We start from the raw sequence: 22,714 nt of genomic DNA, 5'->3' as shown, positions 1-22,714 counted from the left end.
TTCATTCATAGAAGATGTGGAGGTATAGGCTAGTGCTAAATCCATGACACATTATTTTAGTGCTAATTATTTGCTGCACCTATTCCCATCTCTACTTCATACACTCAAAATGTTTTAGGTATAGAGCAAATCAGGTAAAGATGATACCTTTATTGGCGGACTAATAATAATAATAATGATAATGATAATAATAACAATAATAATAGTTTGCAATCTTTCAAGACAATCTAGGTCTCTTCCATAGAAATATTATACCAGGTATAATGAGCCTGAAGAAGAGACCAAGATAGTCTCAAAATCTTGCAACATATTATACTTCAGTTAGCCGATATTTGCTCTTTGTCAAAATGTTTTAGTAAACATAAGCCACATTATTATTAACTAACATTATTATTTATCAAATAAGCTACATTATCTGATGCAACGCCTCCAGTCTTGGCCATCCACTGTGTACCTAGCACTAGTGTTTTTCAACCCCACAAGTTAAATGTTACCCGTCTCCTTTCAGTCATCACATTGATCCGACAAGGTAACCCTCTCTGAAACACTGTATAGCAGGTAAGATAAAGCAAATAATATAGGAAGTGGCTCCATGAGATATTATCCATTACTTAATGAATAGCGTGGTGAGACCCCTGAGGCATAGACATAGGGGAGACAACAGTCAGACTAGGTGGGCTGCATTGTTCTTATTTGCTGTCAAAAAGAAGTGTGACTAAGAACATGATCCCTGTGCTATTTTAGCTGGAGTAACACTTTTCTAATAATAAGAAAATAAGAAATAACATGTCTGGCTACTTTAATTAAATGTAACATTAGAAACATCATTCCTAGTACTGTCCAACACTAACATTATTCCCTAAAACATACATGATTTTGCCTTAATCATAATTTTTCAGAGAATGCGTAATTGTCATGTGGCACAAAACCAGTTACTGATTGGTTGTTGCTATAGAAACATAAATATTCTTTGTGATTACTTTAAATGCAAATAAAACGTCAACGGAAATGTGTTAAATAGACACATAGTAAGGTTTATTTGATGTACGTGCGATGGATTTCAAACAATGTTTTTTTTCAAAATGAAGTGTTTAAGGAAACCATGTCTCAAAAAGAGAAAGGCGCCCCTCTCAAGCCCACATCTGCGCATGCATACATACAAGGTTTGATTTTTTTTCCCCAGTGCCCACAGGATGTCACTGTTGTATACTAGGCAGTAAAACAAGTGATTTTATTTCTTTTCGAGGATGAGAAAGGAAAACGTTATTTTGGAAAATGCAGTGAGCACATTAAAAAAGGAAAAAGGAAAGAAAAACATAAAAAAAGGAAATAGGAAACATCTCTCCTTGTCAGAGACACCATACTGCTTTCATCACTCTGCTTACAGTATAATGTGCCGATAGAAATGTTTTGGCATATGGTAATATTTTGCCATCTAAAGCACTTCTTTTTGAGTAATTTTAGTAATACAATGGTTACTATTACATTGCATTGTTTTGTATAGCGCCAGCAGATTCAGTAGCGCTGTTACAACAGTCAGTAGAATATTTTAAAATGGCAAACAATAACAAAAAAGATAAAAAAGAGGTTCCTGCGCTTGCGAGCGAACAATCTAGTCGGTGGTTGAGGGCACAAATGAAACAGTAGGAGAGAATAAGAATGTTTTCTAATACTAATACTGTAGTATTGCCAAATATACTGAATTTAAAAAATGCTATGTTTAATTTAGCTTTACAAAGCAGAATATGGTACAAATGTAGAATCCTGTATATAAATATGAGATAGAATTTGGTGAAGTCATGCTGAATAATTGTCAGGGTCCACAAGTGATGTGGTCTTGGGCCTGGCCAAGCAGGGGGTCCAGATTCGTGCCCCGCTAGTGGAGATTATGGGGCTCGGCAGAGACTGTAAGGAGCAAATAAACCGTTTACTGTTAAGCCATACTAAATCACTTCCATCACACACATGGGCTTCACCCACCCAGACCATCTCAAACGCTCTCGAATGCACACTTAAACAACATTGACACAAACTCATAGATATTGACCTGTTTGACACCTGGCCTCAGTGATGCACACGCAAACATAAACACAGCTATCAGCCAAAACTGACACATACAACTCTCAACCTCAACACACATTTTAGGTACCCACTATGCAGTGCTCCATTCCTTGTAGCACACTGTCTCCTGAGCCTGGACGTGTTTAAGCTCACACTCAGGCTCCAGAGTTTTGTTGACAGAGAGAGTGGAAGCAGGGCAATGAGCCTATTCTATCTGAGGCAAGTGGGAAGGAACAGCCCGCCGGTAAGTGAATGATTTCTCTATTAGGCTTATACAGGTCATCTTGATTTTACCGTATGCTGCAGGGAGTTACTGGTCTGCTTCTTTCAGCCTGTAAATCTTTAGCATAATACACACCAGCTGCTGCGGTACATTTACCTATCCTGATTTATGTCATACCCTTTCCTATCATGGATCTCTATTGGCTTATTTGTTAATTATATTTTATAACTTGTGAGGCTGAATGTACATGTATGTAAACTTTTAAGCAAATCTCTCTCTTGTGGTTTTGATTTCAGATCCACATGTTGGTAAAAATAATACCTGCACTGCATCCCTTTTGTGACTGCAGTTCATTCACACACTTAACAAAAGACAACAATCTGTGTGTCTGCCTTTAGGAGTTGTGTTCCTATGTGTTATGTGAGTGTGTGAGTGCTGTGAGTTGTTTTCTTGTGTGTCCGTGTTCTTACGTGTGCCTGTTTCTGATTTGTGTAGGGCTTCCTTTTCCCTTTTTCACATACATTAAAGAGCATTTGTGCTATGGATATACTATATATACACATGATGACATGGTGCATTATCCTGCAATTAATATTTATTGTTTTATATAGCACCATCATATCTTGTAGTGCTGTACAATGGATAGACAGAACATAACAAGTAGTATATAACCATACCTGGAAACTTCTGGGCTCTGGCTACCCTGAGCCTTTCCTTGCGGGACGCGGCCAGGACAGCCCACTGATGTCAGAGGGCGGTCCCGTGACATCGGTGGGAGTTCCCGCTGACGTTGGAGGCGTGTGGAAACATCCCCATTTAAATGGAAAATGGGCGGGGAGCGGGGCGTGTCAAGACCCTGCTCCCGCGACCCGGAAGTTTCAGGTTTTGACCTGGAGAACCGGAGAAGCGCTGCTTCACCCGGCAATCTCCGGGTCAAACCCGGAGAGTTCCCAGGTATGTATATAACATAAGAATTTGACTTACAGTAACAACAGGTGAGGAGAGCTTACAATGTAGAGCTTAATTTCAATGGGAGCAAAGCTCAGGTCCCTTGACTAGGGGAGGCAGCCATCCTCCAAGTCATTAAAGAATGCATCTAATGATTTACATGCAGTAAAAGGTATTGGAGACCATACACAATTTCCTCCAGTATGCATTTAACATAAAAGCAGCGCTGGAGTGGTCCTTCAAAAATAAAGCAATTTGCATACTAGGATGGTGTTCTATTAAAAACAAAAGCAAATAGGGTTGGAGTGATGGGAAATGGCTCTCTCTGAAGACTTATTTAAAACTTACTGTTTCTTTTGTGGTACAATGAAAGAAAATACACTAATACTTCCCATTGCATGCTAAAGAAAATAAGAATTGTTCTCACAATGAGTTCTGACCCAGATCTTAGTTGTGGGATTTCTTTTTCAACATTACAGAAGCAAGTTGTCTGCCATCTAAGGGGTGCTTTTCTTTAAAGTGTAAGCCATTGTTTTCCCCTTCAGTGTTGGCATGAAAATCAAAGAAAAAACCATGCCTTTTTAATTTCAAAATGCCAAAGAAATACAATAACATTGAAAGGGATATAAGCAAATCCCAGTGGCAATATGCGCTGCCAGATTTTGCTCATAATAGAAGCTTCACAATGACAGAAGCTCTCTGACAACTGCTGAATTGTCTCAATGCCAAGGGAAGGAACTAGCAGCCTGAAAGGTGAATGAGAGGGGTGGCAACATTTCACTGTAATTACACATTTCCTCAGTCTGTTTTTAGATAACCAGACGGGTGGATGGATAACAATACTAGAACATTAACATAAGGAAATAAATGTAGATTTAACCCTACAAATGTCAACTTCAAATACTACCACTAATAATAATAATAATAATACTTGAGCATACAAAATGAGTTGCAGGATCTTGCGCAGAAGAAAGGTAAAAGGTCTTTGATATTTTTAGAAAAGTTTTTTTTTTAAATACCCAAGGAAATCATTAAATGATTAACAATAAGGGGCATGCAATCCTCTGCCTATCAGCCATAGAATCTTTATACATAATTACATATAGATATGTAATGTGTTCTATGAACAGCTGCCCAGACTTCATCACTTTTCTCTACACACCAGAACACCTGTCGAAGATGTCCACCTCATTTTAGATTTGTCTAGTGAGCTCAAGAGTTACAATCATTCAGGCTAGGGAATGGCTGGTACCCTCTGGCCCAGGTGACAAGTAAAGCTATGTGCACCCCCCCAGAACTCCTACCCCCGTCCTATGTAATTAAAACACACAAACACTCATGCTTACACACATTAAGTTTAACACACACACTCCCTCTAACACACACCTACACACATTCATTGTAGCTTACTTACCATGCCTGAAGTCTGTAATCATAACTGCTCACACTCACTGGGTCATGCAACATTGTGTTGCATGACCCAGTGCTGACCAAGTCAGATAGGCCTTACTTGAAGAAGATTAAGCAAACTCTAAAATTTCCCTAAAAAAATCTAAAACACCCAGAGCATTGATCTACCTGTACCTAAAACTTAAAACTAAACTAACACTTAAAAAAACATGATTAATTCCTTGAACTTAGGTGTAAGGATCAGGAATCCGAATGTGAAAGTCAGCAAGTCCAAACATTTTATATAGCTCACTGTAAAAATGATAATTTGTAGTGCATAGAATTCAGAAAATTTCAAGCAGAGAAAAGCCATGTGATAGGCAGCCTGAGTTTCTATAATAGCAAGCACATGTTTGGGTTATGGAAAACTGAGACATTTTTATTGTCTCCATATGCATTAATGTATCCATAATGTTTCACTGATAATTTACATTGCTTGCGTGAGCTCATCTCTTGACAAGAATTTCAGTAAACATCAAGTTTTGGATACCAGCCAGCCATGGTTTGTTATTATTATTCTTGTTATTATTCACTTTGTGTTAATACAACATATTCAAGTAATATATTTAGGTTGGGTGCAACCCTAGGCCTGACCTAGGTCAGGACCCTGCTCCAAAAGTTGCAGTAACAGTCAGCTACTTAGCTGGTATCAACAAAAGCTCATGTATGTTAGAAGGGGGCCCAGATAACTTTAGGGTAACTAAGGGTAGGAGAGGGGGAAGTGGGCATGGCCATATATTATTCCCTTGCCCAGAGATAGGGAATGCAAGCTGGAGATGCAAGGAAACAGTGCACACTGACTTCAGATTCAGATAGGAAAAAACAAAAAGCCTGATTATAACACTACCCTATAGGAAAAAAGTTTTACTAGTAAATATTAATTCATGTAAACTATTTTTTCATATTTAATAAAAGCTATGATTGAGAAAAATATATATTTGTTTATTTCCTTTTATTTGCCAATCTGCCCCCCCCAGTTATGCACATCTGCCCCCAGGCTTGCCACTCTGCCCCCAGAAATGCCTTATACCCCCCTATTTGCCACTCTGCCCACTCTGCCCCATGATGTACCATTTAACCCTCTATATGCCACTCTGCCTCCAGAAATGTCTTATACCCTCCTATATGCCACTGTGCCCCATGATATGCCTTTTAACCCCCTATATGCCCCTCTGCCCCATAATATGGTTAAAAGGCATATCATGGGGCTGAGTGGCACATAGGGGGTTAAAATGCATTTCTGGAGGTATATATATATATATATATATATATATATGTGTATATATATATATATATATATATATATAACTGCTGACAGCAATCACACTCCTATCAAGCCAAGGCAGCCAGTACATGCTGAAACCTGGGGATGATAGTAGTGGGATTACAGCCTCCCTATGCCATGCTACCACCCCCACCCCCCTTACACATCCATGCTATCACACACTCATTCACAAACATTTAAATACTCATTCTTTCCATTAATCACACATACTTGCTCAAAAACCCACCCCCTTACCTGAACTGCAGATCTCCCACTCGTTATATGGGAGTTATATGGCCCCAGCAGACATTTTTTTGAGGTCTGATTAGAAGACGACCTCGATTATAAGACGAGGGGTATTTTTCAGAGCATTTGCTCTGGAAAAAACCTTGTCTTATAATCGAGAAAATACGGTATATGTCGCATCTAATGAACAAACCTCATTGTTATGGCGCTAGGTGACCAATACACACAACTAGTATAAACAATCAAGTACATTTCTTAGTCATAACAAATGCATTTGCAAATTTGATAGCACAGAGAACGAAAGGGGGTGAACCACAGGAAAATACTCCAAAGAAATGTAAGCTTCCTATAAAGAATAAAGGGCCAAACTGAAATAATAACGTCAAGTATCAAGTATCCTCATCCAAGGCTAATGCTCTGTATTATAGAAAACTAATAAAGGAAGTGAATTGGTGAAGTTAAATGTACAAGTATATACAAGCTACTCCCCTCCACAATAAACATATATTCTCATCCGGTGTATATATAAGGTTTTGTTTAAATTATTTGGCAGATGACTAGAGTAATCTGGTTGAGTTGGAAAAGATTACACACATACGCATGGTAAGCTATAACTTACTTTAGAAATCAGAAGTCTATTTCCAAAATTGGTAGAGACAAATATGAGGACATACATTTCCTAACGTCTTGGGACACAAAGCTGTATAAAAATTTTATTGGACTTGTAATCATTGTACTGCTTATGGAACCAGTCTCCGTGTCTGACTCATTCCATTATTTGTTTAACACTGGCTTTCTGGTAATTTATGACATGGAATGTTATCCAAGCCTTATACCAACTGCACAGTAGAACAAGCCAAGCATATCCTAGAGTGAGGATCTAGCATTCTGGTTATGGACAGTAACATGACCACAACGAACGCCTCACATTTATCTGCGAGTTCCTCTGAAAATTGCAGCTGTCTATATAGACCATAATAAACTTCCAGTTATGATGTAATAAAAAATAGTTTTTGTATTGTTTTTGTTTTAACTTGCTTTGTCAGACTTAAAAAGTCAGGGATACTGTTCTAAGTCCCACTGTCCAAAGCTGTGAGATATGATAGCACTAAATAAGTCGATGAATATTAATAATACAATTAAATATTGTATGGTAGATTTTAGCTATTTCACAACATTTTTTTTCCAAAGGATATGCATGTGCAGAATTTTTTTGTTCTTGTTCTTCACTTACTCTGAGCTGTTATAAAGCACTGCATTCAGGTGTTAGTACTAAAAGGAGTAAAACAAATGTAAGCAGAAAAGTATTTTGGCTTTTTAAGTATTTTGGCTTTAATGTGTAATGTACAAAGGCACTCAAATTGTGAATAAAATCAGGGATTTGGGGAATATTTTGCTGACCATTGTTATTTTAAACAAAAAAATAAATCATATTTAAACATTTATTTTTAGCAGATCTTCTCATAAGTAAAAACACTGAATGCCTCAACTTAAACATCTACCTATAGCATAAAATAGGAAACAATTTGCCTACCGGATATATTTATTTTTACCTGCTTTTTATGAAAAAACAACAATGTGCTCTAGCATTTTTTTATTTGTTTTGCTTTAACAGGAGATGTGCATGAATAATGTACTGGATTTCTAGTGCCCTTTTACTATTCCCAAAGTGACCATAAATTTAAGAATGTTATATGTTTCTATTGCAATGGCAGACACACACTCCAATTCATAATTATGCCACTCTCTTTTTCTGTGCAATCTCTTTTTTTATCCTTGTGAAATTTTGCAGCTCAGTTTCTGTTTGCTTTAAAGTCTTGAAAAAGAATGATTAATCGAAGCAAAATTGCATAGGTCCGCTAGCTGGTTTATTGGTGGACTTGCAATTGTGAGCTTCCTAACCATTTGAAAGTTGTAATTGTTTGAAAGTTGGTCCTATAACATATTACAAAGTATTATATGTCATAGGTCAAAAGCTATTATTAGTCCACATTTAGGTGAATAAACAGAATAGACCATAATGAGACATCAAGTTCATAGTATCTCCATAAGAAGTCTTAATGTCCATGGAGTAATGGATCTGCATAACTCCAGTAGCTTCTCTCCTCCATCCCATTCATCATGAATGTGTCTCTCTGTACGGTCTTTTACCAGCCTGTAATAAAAATTAGGTAAGCTTTTCATTCCCTCCTCCTATCATGTAACATAATGGCAACTCTGGCTTTAAAAGCATTTTTAAATGCTTTGGCTTACTCAGACTTTCTTTACATTTGGATGAAATGTCTCATTTATATGATACATGTGTGGGATTACTCCTATAAACATATGGTGAGCATGTGATACTTACGCAGTATAAAAATGTCAATCACCGCACATTTTGCTTTGCTACTCTCAAACAACTATAAATATTACACTAGTGAGTCACTATTACCTTCTTTATACTGTTGTGGCTGTGAAATTTTGTTTGACTTTTACTTGACTGTGAGGACTGGCTGAAATCTACCGTTTCACCACATCTGTTATGCCTGGAATATAAAAACATTGCCAAGTACCCTGGCTCCTAAAATGTTGCAGCTGGCACATAGTTTGTTCTATCCTATACTGAGCTTTATGGGTCCATTGCTCTCTGGATTCTAAGGGGATATTTACCAAACATAGATTTTAACCTAATGAGCTACAAATTAGAGTTGAGCTTAAAAATTCAGGGAATGTATACCGTATGGGGTCCTTTTTTTATGAAGCCCTTAACCCATGGTAGCTCTGCCTTTGTGTCAAGGATTTTCACCACTCACTGATCTCACAAAAGTTGATCTTGACATTGTATGCATAAAGTATACTGGAATATAATGGGAAGTAAGTAAACAAAGGTTTGGCCCAAAATTACCAAATTTTGCTTGGCTTCACATTTTCATAAATTTATCATTAGGTATTTCCTTTTTTCAAATAGATTAAGAAATAATGCAAAGAAAACAGTTCAGTTTATGGACCGAGCTGCAAGATTGTAAGCTTGCGAGCCGGGCTCTCTCCACCTAATGTATCGGTTTGTCTTAGTCTGTCAATTCTAGTCTTGTCATACCCCTTGAATATATGTATTGTATTAAGCGCTGCATAAATTGTTGGGGCTATATAAATAAAAGATAATAATAATAATAATAACAATAATAATAAAGAGAGTAATGGCATAGGAGTTGATGTTACAGATTACCATAGATGTAAAAGAAGAGGAAGGACAAAAGGAAATTGTCAGGGGTGGGAATGAGAAAATGCTAGACGCCAAGAATCCTGATGAAAAAGCAGGTCAAATACTACCATTCATGGATTCCTCTTAATCAATATTTTTTCATTCCATCTTGGCTGAAAATGCCTTATTATTAAGGTTTAGTGTGAACCAAAACACATCACCGCGGTCTGAGCTGGCATCATATATTCTTTTCTTTTTTTAACCAAAAATCTGTTACTTCTATTGCACAATGGCAAAAAAGCTGGTTATGCTAAAATTATGAAGTACTCCTTATTCTTAAACTACCAACACACTGTGCCTCCAATAGGATTTCCATTTTATTTTAAAGGTTACCGGTTTCTTTTTGGAAAACCCCATTGCAATCAATATATATATATATATATACATATATATATATATATATATATATATATATATATATATATATATATATATATATATATATATATATATATATGCTTTGTCACATCAACAGTAAGATGTGACATAATGACTTTCACCATTCTACTTTTACTTATTTTGTTATGTGAAGTCCTACAGTTCACATACACAAATACTGCTTTAAATGTAATGAACATGTTTTGATTACATTTTGTTTGGATATAAATCACTTAGTGCAGACATTGTTACTGGCAAACATTTCCATAAAAACTAATTTTATTTGTGCACACTATTGAGAAATGTTTATGAAATCAAAGCACCACATAACGAGCTTAATTTGTGGATTGTTAATATCACCCATATGGTATCATATTCTGCCAAAGTGATCCTCTTAGGATAGGAACAGTTACATTGCCAAATGAGACTTACAAGCAGATTGGGGAAAGAAGAAGAACAACAAAGAATTAGTGAAACATAAATTCCTTAAATTCTACTCTGTAGCAATAAATGGAATAATTTAAGAATGTAGTACATCATTTACTTTTCATCAAAATGGCATAATATATATAAAAAAAAGATCCTTCGTCTAGCAGAGTTAATTTTAAAAATTTTGGTCGATACATTATTACATATTGATCATAATTGAGAGCATAACTGTTAGTTGTATTTTAGAATATGATGAACGCAGTGTAAAAGGGTTTTTTATTTTTGTGACATAGACAAAAATATTAAGTGTAAGTATATATATATATGGAATATCAAATATGGGTGGTTTAGGATGATAGAAAAATTGCCTGACTGAATTACACAACTGGTCTTATTATCATCACTCTTCCTACATTGGAATGGCCATGTAATGGGTACTAAAGGTAGCCCTTCACTTTCTAGCATGTGGGTCTTCTATTGAAGACTGTAGAAAAACTGTAATGTTAGGGTTTTTATCATAGTAAATGAACTAGTTAAATTAACTAGAAGTTAAATCCCATCAATCCACAGATAGAGATTTGCCGAACTGCAAAATGGATTGTTGACCTGTTATTATACATTATACGTGTGAAGCTGTTCTATTAGACATAAACTATTTTACACTTGCTAATCTTCGCTATTGTTACTCTTTCCTTTTTTTTAATAATATATCAGTTGTAACTGTAGCATAATGTCTCTAAGTCAAGAATAGGTTAGCATACTATGGCAACTGTGATGAGATCCATTTAGCCACTAGATAAACTGCCAATCAGGGCCGGCCTTTGGGGTGTGCGACCCGTGCGACCGCACAGGGCGCCACACTCCAGGGGGCGCCGCCGCGGGGTCCGCCGCCGTGTCCACCGCCGCCGCCGCTGGGTCCGCTGCCGCCCCCTCTGCACCTAAATTAAAACATCGGGTTTTTTTTGGTTTTGTTTTTTTTTTTAACTTTATTTAACATCCTCCATGTTAAATAAAGTTTTTTTTTTACTTTATTTAACATGGAGGATGTTAAATAAAGTTAAAACAAACAAAAACACCCCCCAATGTTTTCATTTATGTCCCGGGCAGGGGCGGCGAGCGGTCGCTTGTGAAGTTTTCAGCAACCGCTCGGCGCCCCTCACTCTCCGTGACTCCATCGCGGTGCCGTGTTTCATGCTGAGCACCAGAATATTCCGGCGCTCAGCTGTGAAGCGCGCACCACGGGAAGACGGACGCCTCCCGCTCCCACCGCAGGACTCAACAAGGTAAGTAACAGGAAGGGGCAGGGGGGGGTCAGTGAGAAGGGGCAGAGGTGGTAGATAGTGATACAGGGGGATAGATAGTGAGAAAGGGGAGTTTTGTTACAAGTTTTTATTCCTTTCTTTTTTTGGGATGGGGGGGCGCCAGAGGAGTAGTCCGCACAGGGCGCCAGAACACCTAAGGCTGGCTCTGCTGCCAATATATTAGTATCACCTATCTTCAAACCAGCATTTTGGGTCTGTTCCACTAGAGAAGATATTAAAACGTCTGTATTCCAATACAAAGGGCCCCTGACCATTATTTGTGAAATAATGTTTTAGTTTCATTGGATCAGAGATGGATATCTCTCCTTCTTTGAACAGTGAACTAGGACAACCCTTCTACAGTGATGCCGATTATTAATATGAACAGTTTGCTTGTCTAACAGCATAAAGTTGCAAAGCAAGTGCGAATGTTGCTTCAGTTTTATTTTATTTCAGTGCTGCGAGGTTCTTTTTCCAGCGTGGGTTACCCGGCTCACTAATGTTCCCCTCTGGGTAAAAAAAAAAGGTAATCAAATACTAACCTTATGCTCGTCTTGTCACTAGATGCATTATGTGTTAGAATATAATGTGCCCATGTCCCGAGAGCAGACACATTTTACAGGGAACTTAATTTTATACTGTAAAAGTGTTATATGCTTATTTGGCTGGTTCTATTAGAGCCTTTATACCAGAAAGAAATGAGAAATAATATCTTGGTCAATTAAACTCAAAATGCAGATTTCTTGGCTCATCAAAAACTACAAATTATAAAGACGTCATATATCAGCTCTTTTATTTCTAATCAGACATGCACGTACATGCGCATCTGACTTGCTATAAATCTATTTTTAAGGTAAATCTCTTAAGAGGTTTCAATTCGATTTCCTCCCCCAATGCATGTAACACTAATAACATTCCAGGGAAATGAAGTTCTCAATTTCACCTCTCATTCAGTTTTACGATAGCACGATATCTAAAGAGAAATTCAGATTATAGGCTTTCTTTGTCTTTGTACTGTAATTCGCATAACGATATAAATTAATGACTTTTTGTGCAGTATTTTTAGTTTTTTTTTTCTGCAGGGTCATACTTAGGATGATGGAGATAAAAAAAAAAACTGGTATTATTTTGCTGAGAAATAAAAAAAATAAAGTCATTTATTTTTTTTAAAGAAAGAAAGAAAATATAGGATGCATAAAATTTTCTTTTACAGCATAAAATGTTGTAAAAACATATCAAAGTGATGTGTAAATTTTAAGCAATTAAGCAAGATAATTACAGAACAAATCACTACATTTTAGTCACTATTAATATTACTTATTGGACAAAAGTTTCAGTACCTTAGTAGTTAAAGAATGAAATGTGTAGGGATGTAATATGTAAGAGAGCCATTCCTCCCATGAGAAATAGCTACTCGGTGCCTGCATATTTTAAACTTATGTACTGTAGAGAGCTGCAACTGACACACTTTACTAAAGAGGGGGCATCAATGAGTGTATGTAGACAGTGACCACTACATTTTCATCTATATGTCGGGATATATATATATATATATATATATATATATAAGGGGGTAGTAGAAGCATTATTAAACACTCATCTACAGACACCAGGCAAGCCAGAAGGTTTGTTTTTCCCTCAGAAATCTCATGGTGCTGCCACAGCCACAAGAGATTCTGGGTAGGCGCATGCAAACTTCACCCACCATAACTTATGTAATGGTATACATATACAATGACCAGCCATAACATTATGACCAGTGACAGGTGAAGTCAATAACACTGATAATCTTTGTTATCATGGCACCTTGGGTGGGATGTATTAGGCATCAAGTGAATATTTCTTTCTCAAAGTTGATGTGTTAGAAGCAGGAAAAATGGGCAAGCATAAGGATCCGAGCGACTTTGGCAAGGGCCAAATTGTGATGGCTAGAAGACTGGATCAGAGCATCTCCAAAACTGCAGCTTGGGGTGTTCCCGGTCTGCAGTGGTAATTACCAAAAGTGGTCCAAGAAGGGAGAACCATGAGCATGCGACAGGGTCATTGGTGGCCAAGGCTCATTGATGAACGTGGGAGGGCGAAGGCTAGCCAGTGTGGTCAAATCCAACAGATGATCTACTGTAGCTCAAATTGCTGAAAAAGTTAATGCTGGTTCTGATAGAAAGGTGTCAGGACACACAGTGCATCACAATGTGTTGCATATGGGGCTTTGTAGCTGCACACCAGTCAGTGCTTACCACTGTCCACGGCTGAAAGTGCCTATAGTGGGCACGTGAGCATAAGAACTGGACCATGGAGGTATGGAAGAAGGTGGCCTGGTCTGATGAATCACGTTTTCTTTTATATCACATGGATGGCCGAGTGCATGAGTGTCACTTACCTGAAGAACACACAGCACCGGGATGCATCCATGCCTCAACGAGTCAGGGCTGTTTTGGCTGCAAAAGGGGGATCTACAAAATATTAGATAGGTAGTCATAATGCTATAGGGAAAACCCTTCCACTTAAATTTAAGGGGTAGCAGAAGCATTATATAACTTACGTAATGGTATTTCTTGGCTACCCCAAGCCTCAAGTATTAAGCCAGTATCACAACCTCATGCTGACGAGTCCCATTAAAAACGAAACAGCTGTCCATGAGTGGTGATCTGGCTATTGCACCTCTTACCTGAGTTTTGTCTAAAGACTGTCTAGTACAGCGGGCAATTACTTTCAAGGGATCCATGTATAAAGTGGATATATAGGCAAAAGTGGGAAAAACAAGCCTTCTAGCTTGTCTGGTGTCTGTAGATAAGTGTTTAATAATGCTTCTACTACCAGATGGATCCAGACTGCTGAAAGACACCATCATGTTCAGCATGTGAGGGCCACCTTAATGAATAACCAGTGCAAAAGTATGTCCTCAGATAGCTTGCCTTTTAGTGAACAAACAACTATAAGATATTCAGCATGACCAGGTTGACACTCAACCATGATACCTGCCTGTATCTACTAACATTAGTTAAAACATTTACATTATGTTAGATGTGTTTTCTGGAAGCTGTATTGGTTAACCTTGGTATGCAACCATGATATTATATATTACCTTAACCTCTTTATGACAAGGGATTTTTTCCACCCTTAGCTTTTCGTTTATATTAGCCATTTGTTTGATTAACCGTATTTTACTTTGTTGCATTGTCAGTGTAGAGGGTCATCAGAGATCCCAGGCAGTGTGTCTGGAGAAACCCTCTTTCACTTGTTTCTTTGTGCAATGTTAAGGCGGTATGGGCATTCACAAGTTTTAAAGCACAACTGGTGCATGTGTAGAGTTTTTCTACAACTCAAGTGTCAGTGCAGAGCCAATGATACTGGGAGCTAGAAGAGAGACTCTGTAATCAGTTACTGGCAAGGGAATGTCCCATTTGATTCATAGGATGTACTATTACATGTCATTTGGACAACTTTCCTTAGGGCATAATTCTCCATCTCCATTCTCCATTGCAGCATGCTTACACCTGTTTGGTAGGCCTCGTATTACACATTTGTATTATTTGAGCCTGTGACTAGCTTAGCGCATCGACATTTTTTCTTTTTTCTTTTCCATAATTCTCCATCTCTCTCATGCAAGTGTTACTCATACCCCCTTCCATTAATGAAGATTGTGGCCTCGCCCATATCAAACAGCTTCAACACATCATCGGAACCAGATCAACTCATCCCCATCCAAGCCATCCTCTCCTATTGTCTCACTCCCCTCAACCTCTGACTAGATTGTAAGCTCGCAAGAGCAGGGTCCTCTTCTCCTTTGCACCAGTTTGTTATTGTATGTGTTATTGTATGTGTTTATAAAATGTTCTAATGAATGTAACAGTGCTGCGGAATCGGCCGGCGCTTTATAAATAAATATAATGTAATGTATTCTTTAACATCTAGATGGCATGCAATGTAGCAAAAAAAGCACTGCTTATCCTTTGTACATTTTAATAGACACTCTAGCCATCATATGGACTTTAATGAATATCATAGGTCAGAGGTCCCTTTAAATTTATACAAATGGATATAGAATCCCCCCAAATGCATTGCCCCCCCCCGGCCATTTTATGTACAGAAAATCTGCTCGGCTGAACACATCTGCTGAGATTTTTATATCAGAACTTTCTTACAACTGATTGGCTGCTCCAAGTAGCCAATTAGTGATGAGAATTTCCAAAACATGGAGGCTGCAAGGAATATTAAACTGCCCATTTAAAATGAGTTTGCACAGCAAAGTAACATATTGTTGGCATCTTTCCAAACAGCTTTTAATGTTTTTTATTACATTTCCTAAACAATTTGCTCTATAAAACTAACTTTAAAAAAAAATACATTTCACGCCAACATGCATGATTAAAAAAAACGCTATGTAATCTTCCCCATCCCTACTTAATGCTGCATGGATAAAACATGAGCACATTTTACATAATCCACAAAGGAAACTTTAATTACTTAAAAAATACCTATACACCCACATCACTATTAACATAATGTTTTGAATTACGGATCCCCCTCCAGTGTATAGATTATGACTTTGCTTCTGTTGTACATAGATTTTAGTTAATTGCTTTGCTACCGTTAAACTATGAGACGTTTAATAATTGTGGATATGATAGAGAACATCAGAGACTGGGGGTTGATGTTAGAAATAAGTAGGAGTTTCCATTTCACACATGCACAAGCAGGGTGCCAGAACACGTGCATAATCTTTAATAAGGCAGGCGGGCCTCCACAAGTCCAAAACATAATCTTCATTGGTAGTAGTTATTATCTAGAGGGAAAGCTCTGTATTTTATCAACCTCTCTGAAAAGAGGGGGCCCATTAGAGCACTGTGTTAAGAATTGGTTTAAATCACAATTTGTAGATTACGGCCCCTTTTAAACGCAAGCTCAGTGAATGCCAACACAGGTAAAATGTCATTGTGAGACCGAGGTCTGAACTTGGGCGGTTCAGTTTATGGCTTTCTAGTGTGTGATAAAGTCTGTTCACCAGATGTACTATCTGTCTCCTGTGTGGCATACTACAGTATCATCCAGGCCTTGGGCCCATTTGTTTCATGTAATTGCCTTTCCTATGCACACCTTAGGGCACCTTAATTCTCCATTTTATTCCATGCACTGCACAGAGTACCATCTGCTAGTTTTAATCTCTTTCCATTTTATGATAATGCTGCAGTGAACAACTACGTTCTGTCCTGAAGAACTCTGATTGGCAAGAGACGAAGCTGTTCCTGCCAGCTGTTTGCTTTATTTTTGTCTAAATAAAGCATGTTTACATAGAGGTGCTTGCTTTGAAATTTTATTTTAAAATGGAGGTTGACGTGACCTGCGTCTGGAAACATTGGTATCAATAATAAAAAAAAAAAGAACAAACAAACAAGAAAAATATAAGCAAATTAAATTGTTGATAGTAGCCAAATATGTTCATATTATATTTTGAATTACATGTTTTCTGCTATAACTCGCAACACTTAGCTTTGCGCTACATTATTCAGAAGTGGCAACATGAACATCTAGGGAGCCATCTCCCAGGATAAAATGTGTCTGATGAAGATACATTCATGTGTGTCGGGGCATAACATAATCCTGTATATGCAGTTTTGCTTGATAACTTTTTAACTTTTTTGAGCTAATGAATGTGTTGTGAGTAAAAAAATATATGTCTTATAATATTGGGGAAAAAAATAAAAACAAAACCTTCCTAGTGACCTAATGTGGGACTGCACACATTTGGTAACAGCACCAAGGTCTACAAATGTGTTGCAATAGCTCTTGAGAATTGTCCATGCTTGGCAATATGGCTTCCATAGAGAAAATGTCCAAGGATGAGTGGAGGGGAATGGGAGTCGAAAGTTGTTGGTGAAAACTAGGGAGGGGTAAATTATAGGTAGAAAAGACATCATGAAAAGATATTGTGGAATAAAGGGAAATATTATTTGGGAAGAGGACACTTTATGAAGAGCAAGAGCAAAAATAAATGATGGAAAAGAACATTTGCTGAAGAACATCCTACTGGGAACAGATAGGAAAAAGGTACATAGGGTGAATTGGGGACAATAGATTGAAGGAGTGTGGGTTAAAATTATACCGTGGGTAAAAGGAAAGAGGGGTTAAAGTTGAGTGAGCGAGGGAGAGGGGATTGTTAAGGGACCAAAAAAGATAAAATGTTAAAGGGATAAAAAGGGGCATTTAAGGGATACAGAAGTTTATAGACAAGGAGGAAAAATAGATAGCAAAAAGTTTATAGAAGCAAATTGGTTAAAAAAAAGAAACGTGGAAGGTAAACCCAAATCCAAAGGGGGAAGCATGACTAATGCAGTTGAGTAAAGAGGCAACTGGGGACGTAGTAGGGTAGGGATAACTAGGAACAAAAAGGGGGGGAAGGATTAATGGAGGAGATGGCGTAAGGAGCCGGGATGAAAAAGACAAATGGATGAATGGCTAGAGATACAGAAGTGGAAAAACTTAAAATGTAATCCCTGGTCCCTTTTATACATGAAAAACCTCTCTGACTCTCCAGTGAAACTGCCTTAGTTCTTGCTCCTTAAAGCAATTTATCCTGAGTCTTTTTTATAGTAAATAAAACATGCAGAGATATTGCACACATGGAGACTTTTAATCCTTCACATTATTACGTTAAAGAAACACCCTTTGAATATTGGAACCTTGTAATCAAGTAAACTAGCCATATTAGGGCTGCCACTCTGGGATTAATAAACTGACAGTGAGATTGAGTAGTTAGTTCTGTAATAACAACATAACTAACAGCCTTCCTATAGTGTAAACATCGCAAAGCACACTGTAAATCTTCATCGGTTCCTAAATACTTTTTACGTGTGACTATGGTGACCCACATAAATAAATATAAACAGTGTTCATCTCTATTCCTGTTCTTTAGGACTATCCTGCCAAAGCAGAACACAATAAACGTATTTGCAATGCACCGGATAAGACAAAAGCTTGGATTCATTATATAAATAATTAGAAGATCCTGGTGCTTATTTTATATACGGCTCAGTATTTGCACTCAGACCACCTCAGCCCATTAGAAGGTCGCTATTGTCGTCTCTGGGAAGACGATTAACACGGGTGGTTCTTCTGGTTAAAACCGGCTGGATATCAGATTTTGGTGCAAATGCTGGCCATAAAGGTCTCTGCCCTGTAAATCCTGATCTGATAGAGAGTAACACACCACACATAAAACCCCTTTCCAAAATGGAGGTACCCCAACTCTGTGTTCAAGCTCCACATTTTTTTTTAGAGTCTCTGGTGATTAGGGAAACCTGGTACCATGCTGAGGTCCTTGCTATCTGACTAATCTCATTCTTACGTATTGCTTTCTTGACCACTTCTCCTCATGGCTTCCTCTTCTCTGATGTTTCTCCTGTCATCCTACTTCAACACCCAAGTTTAAAGCCCTTTGAGTCCTGTGGCTTTAAAATGTATTTCCATTATCTCCTCTTTTGATCTCACACAACATATTGACTCCCCTACTCATGATGATGCTCAGATTCTGGACCTTTTTTTTTCTAGCATGTGCTCTCTCACTAACTTCTCTAATTCTCCTCTTTCACCACCACTTCCTATCATGCTCTCTAACCTTGCCTCCTACTTGTTCCCTTGTCCCCAACCACATCTAACGTGCACCTTTCCAACCCCGGCACACAAATGTAACCCAACACCTTTGACGTTGTTCCCGCACAGCTGACTGTAGCTGGCGTAAATCTCATTCCATATTTGACTTTCTGCACTATAGATTAATGCTACGTTCCTACTACTCTGCTCACAACTGTTAAGGAAACAAAGTCCTCCCTTATCTCATCCCTGTCTCATAACCCTGAACACCTCTTCAGTACTTTTAATTCCCTTCTTTGACCTATCACAAATACCCTATATATTCTCCTCCTTCTAAATGTATTATTTATTTAAATAAACAACAGTTAGCAATTGGTTGCAAAGCCACATATACAGTTTTGTGGCAACAGAGACAGAGACAAATCTGTAACATGGCACCTTGTAAAATCAGCCCAGGCTGTGCCCTCTATTTCCTATCCATGATTTTGCAGCCTCCTTATGGAATACATTTTTTCAATATTGGATCTCCTGTCCTTTGTACCGAAGTTGATATAGTCTATAATATAATTCATTTTCAAATGCATGTGTACAGACAAATTTTATGTACAGAGTTATAGGGTATATAATAAAAAATAATATTACAAAATAAATTTAAAGGCTTAAATTTCTAACTGTTAATAACATTTATCGATCTAAAATATGTATTAATCAATCAAACAGAATAATGACCTGGTGAAAATGCTTTAAACACTGAAGACTTGCAGTTTAATGACATTCTCCAACTGTAGCGTTGAGGTATGATTTGCATATGGGATATTAAACTGTAATGACCTATGAGCAAAGATGGATAACAAGGTAGCACTCTCTATATAAGCACAACATTGTCTCCAGCATAACTAATTACAACTTGAAAAAATGTGTTCTGTACACAAAAAAGGCAGCTTTTCATAAAATGGATGGTTAGTGATAGATGGGATAGGGAAGAAAAATTATATTTATTTCAATGGCTTTTAATATCTATTTTCTAGCTTATACTGCTTATCATACGTTTGACTAATATTTATGCCAAGTGTAATTTCATCTATTACCAACATAATGTGTTAAGTTAATCAGGTACTGGTTATTATCAAGAATCAAACCCAGGGAACTCATAGTTGATGGGGCCATGGAAAGCCTTTGCATGTGGGACTCAGTTTAGATTTGGAAAAATTTGGGGCCATATTTTAAAAAAACATGCTTGGTTTGGTGGAAATTTGCACAGCAATGCATCATGGCATTAGGACATAATACCGTATTTGCTTGATTATAAGACAACCCCCCCCCCCCAATTTGAATATTAATTTAGAAAAAAAGAAAACCCCTGAATATAAGACTACCCTATAAGAAAAAAGTTTTACCAGTAAATATTAATTCACATGAAAACTATTGTTTCGTATTTAATAAAAACTATGATTGAGAAAAATGCATTTTGTTTTTGTTTCCTTTTTTGCCAACCTGCCCCCCCAGTTATGCACATTTGCCCCATGGCTTGCTACTCTGCCCCCCAGATAGTCCTTATACACCCCTATATGCCACTGCCTCCCTGATATGCCACTTTGCCCCTCTATGCCCTCCCTGATATGCCTTATATCCCCTATATGCCACTCTATCCCCCAGATATGCCTTATACCCCCTATTTGCCACTCTGCCTCTCTGATATGCCTTATACTCCCCTATTTACCCCTGATATGCCTTATAGCCCCATAGCCCTCTATATGCCCCCCCAACTTACCGATGCATCCCTAGACCTGTCCCCCATGCTCCAGACTCCCTGGTGTCTAGTGGGAGCAGCCCTCAAATACAGGTCTGATTATAAGACTAAGATCCAGATCCCCCACAGAGCTGCAGGGGACCTGGATCCTCCTCTGTGGCAGCCGAAAGGTCACATCATGCCAGTGCTCCGTCATAGAAGCCCCGGCGGATGTCCTGGGTAGCAGCAGAGGTTGTCTGCGCGCATCGCACAAACGCCCACCGGCTGCCAGAGAGGAGGATCTAGGTCGCCTGCAGCACTGCGAGGGATCTGGATCTTAGTCTTGTAATCAGACCGCTATTTGAGGTCTGATTATAAGACGGCCTCAAATATAAGAGAAAGAGAGTGAGAAAGTGTTAGTGTGTAAGAGCGATGGGAGTTACGCTATACCATTGTTAATGTCTTGTTCAGTGTATAGTGGTGTGAGTTATGCTGTATCATGATCAGTGCCTGGCTCAGTATGTAGTGATGGGAGTTATGCTCTAATGTAGATCACTCCCATCACTTTATACTGAGCCAGACACTGATGCTGTACCACTGTCAATGTCTGGGTCAGTATATAGTGATAGAAGTTATGCTGTACTATATCTGTCCAGTAAATGTTATTTATTTAAACATATCTAATTTATTTTAAAGTTAGTATTTTATTTTTTCAGATTTCTAGTTTTTTTCCAGTTGGCATACACTTTACAAATTTGTGCAATAAATATTCTTGCCAACATTAATTTTTTTGGTGGATGACTTTTTCTTTTAAAGTAGGAGAGGGGTGCCACATACAGGATCCGCCGGGTGCCTAATAAAAGGGGGAAAGGGGAGGAAGTGCCCACTGGGCCTCTGTGATTTCAATATTTTAAGCCACTACCTTTTTGGGGCAGGGACAGGAAGTAAAACAAAAACCACAATATCATTATATCATTGATGCCAGCATTAATTTATTTTCTTACAAAAGTTCCTAAATACAGTGATAGGATACTTGGTTAATTTTTGGTGCTGAGTCTGTTAACAGTTTTCAGAAAATACATTTGCTGCAAACTTTTCAGTTGTAAATCAATCATCCATTCAAAACACTATTTCCTTCTCTAGTAAATTTTACTCATTTACTTGGGAAACAAAAACCTTTGGCACAGAACAGAATTATGCAATGTCATGAACACATTAACATTTGGATAAAAATTTTACATCTTGTCAGACTGTAAACATTATAAATGATTCTGATTTGCAATAAATAATTGTCTATTAATACCCTGGCATGGTGCTGCAAATTAAAGTCACCCTTCAATAAGCACAGCTGTATAAATGTGACTTCAAGAAGGAGCTAACATTCAGATATGTTCAAATCAGATATCTTAGAATCAAGAAATGTGAATTCCAATGATAGAAAAACTTTTGTGTGGGGGAAGCAGAGCTTTAAAATGAATGACCTACAATACATAAACACATTTTAATGAATATATTCAATTAAAATACAAATAATCTGGGTTGATCGCTGGAAAGAGATCATATAAATAAACAATTTGAAAACACATCAAACCTGAAGTTAGACTGAGACATTTCTACTTTTTTCTACTTTTACTTTACAAATTAATGGAAAATAAGATATTTGAATTTGTAAGTTACACCTTTTAAACTATTTCCCTGAGTAGGTAATTACAAGTAATATATTAGTACAATACATTTAGGTGCCATGTTTATTTCTGTTTTATTGATTTGCATTCCATAAATATGAAATCTCATGTTGTTTGTAGAACACTGATTTATTATGACATCATCACAGCCAAGTGTTTATAGATGATGT

The sequence above is a fragment of the Spea bombifrons genome, chromosome 7 (assembly GCF_027358695.1).
Source record: "Spea bombifrons isolate aSpeBom1 chromosome 7, aSpeBom1.2.pri, whole genome shotgun sequence".
Taxonomy (NCBI): domain Eukaryota; kingdom Metazoa; phylum Chordata; class Amphibia; order Anura; family Pelobatidae; genus Spea; species Spea bombifrons.
This window is presented reverse-complemented; position numbering follows the sequence as displayed.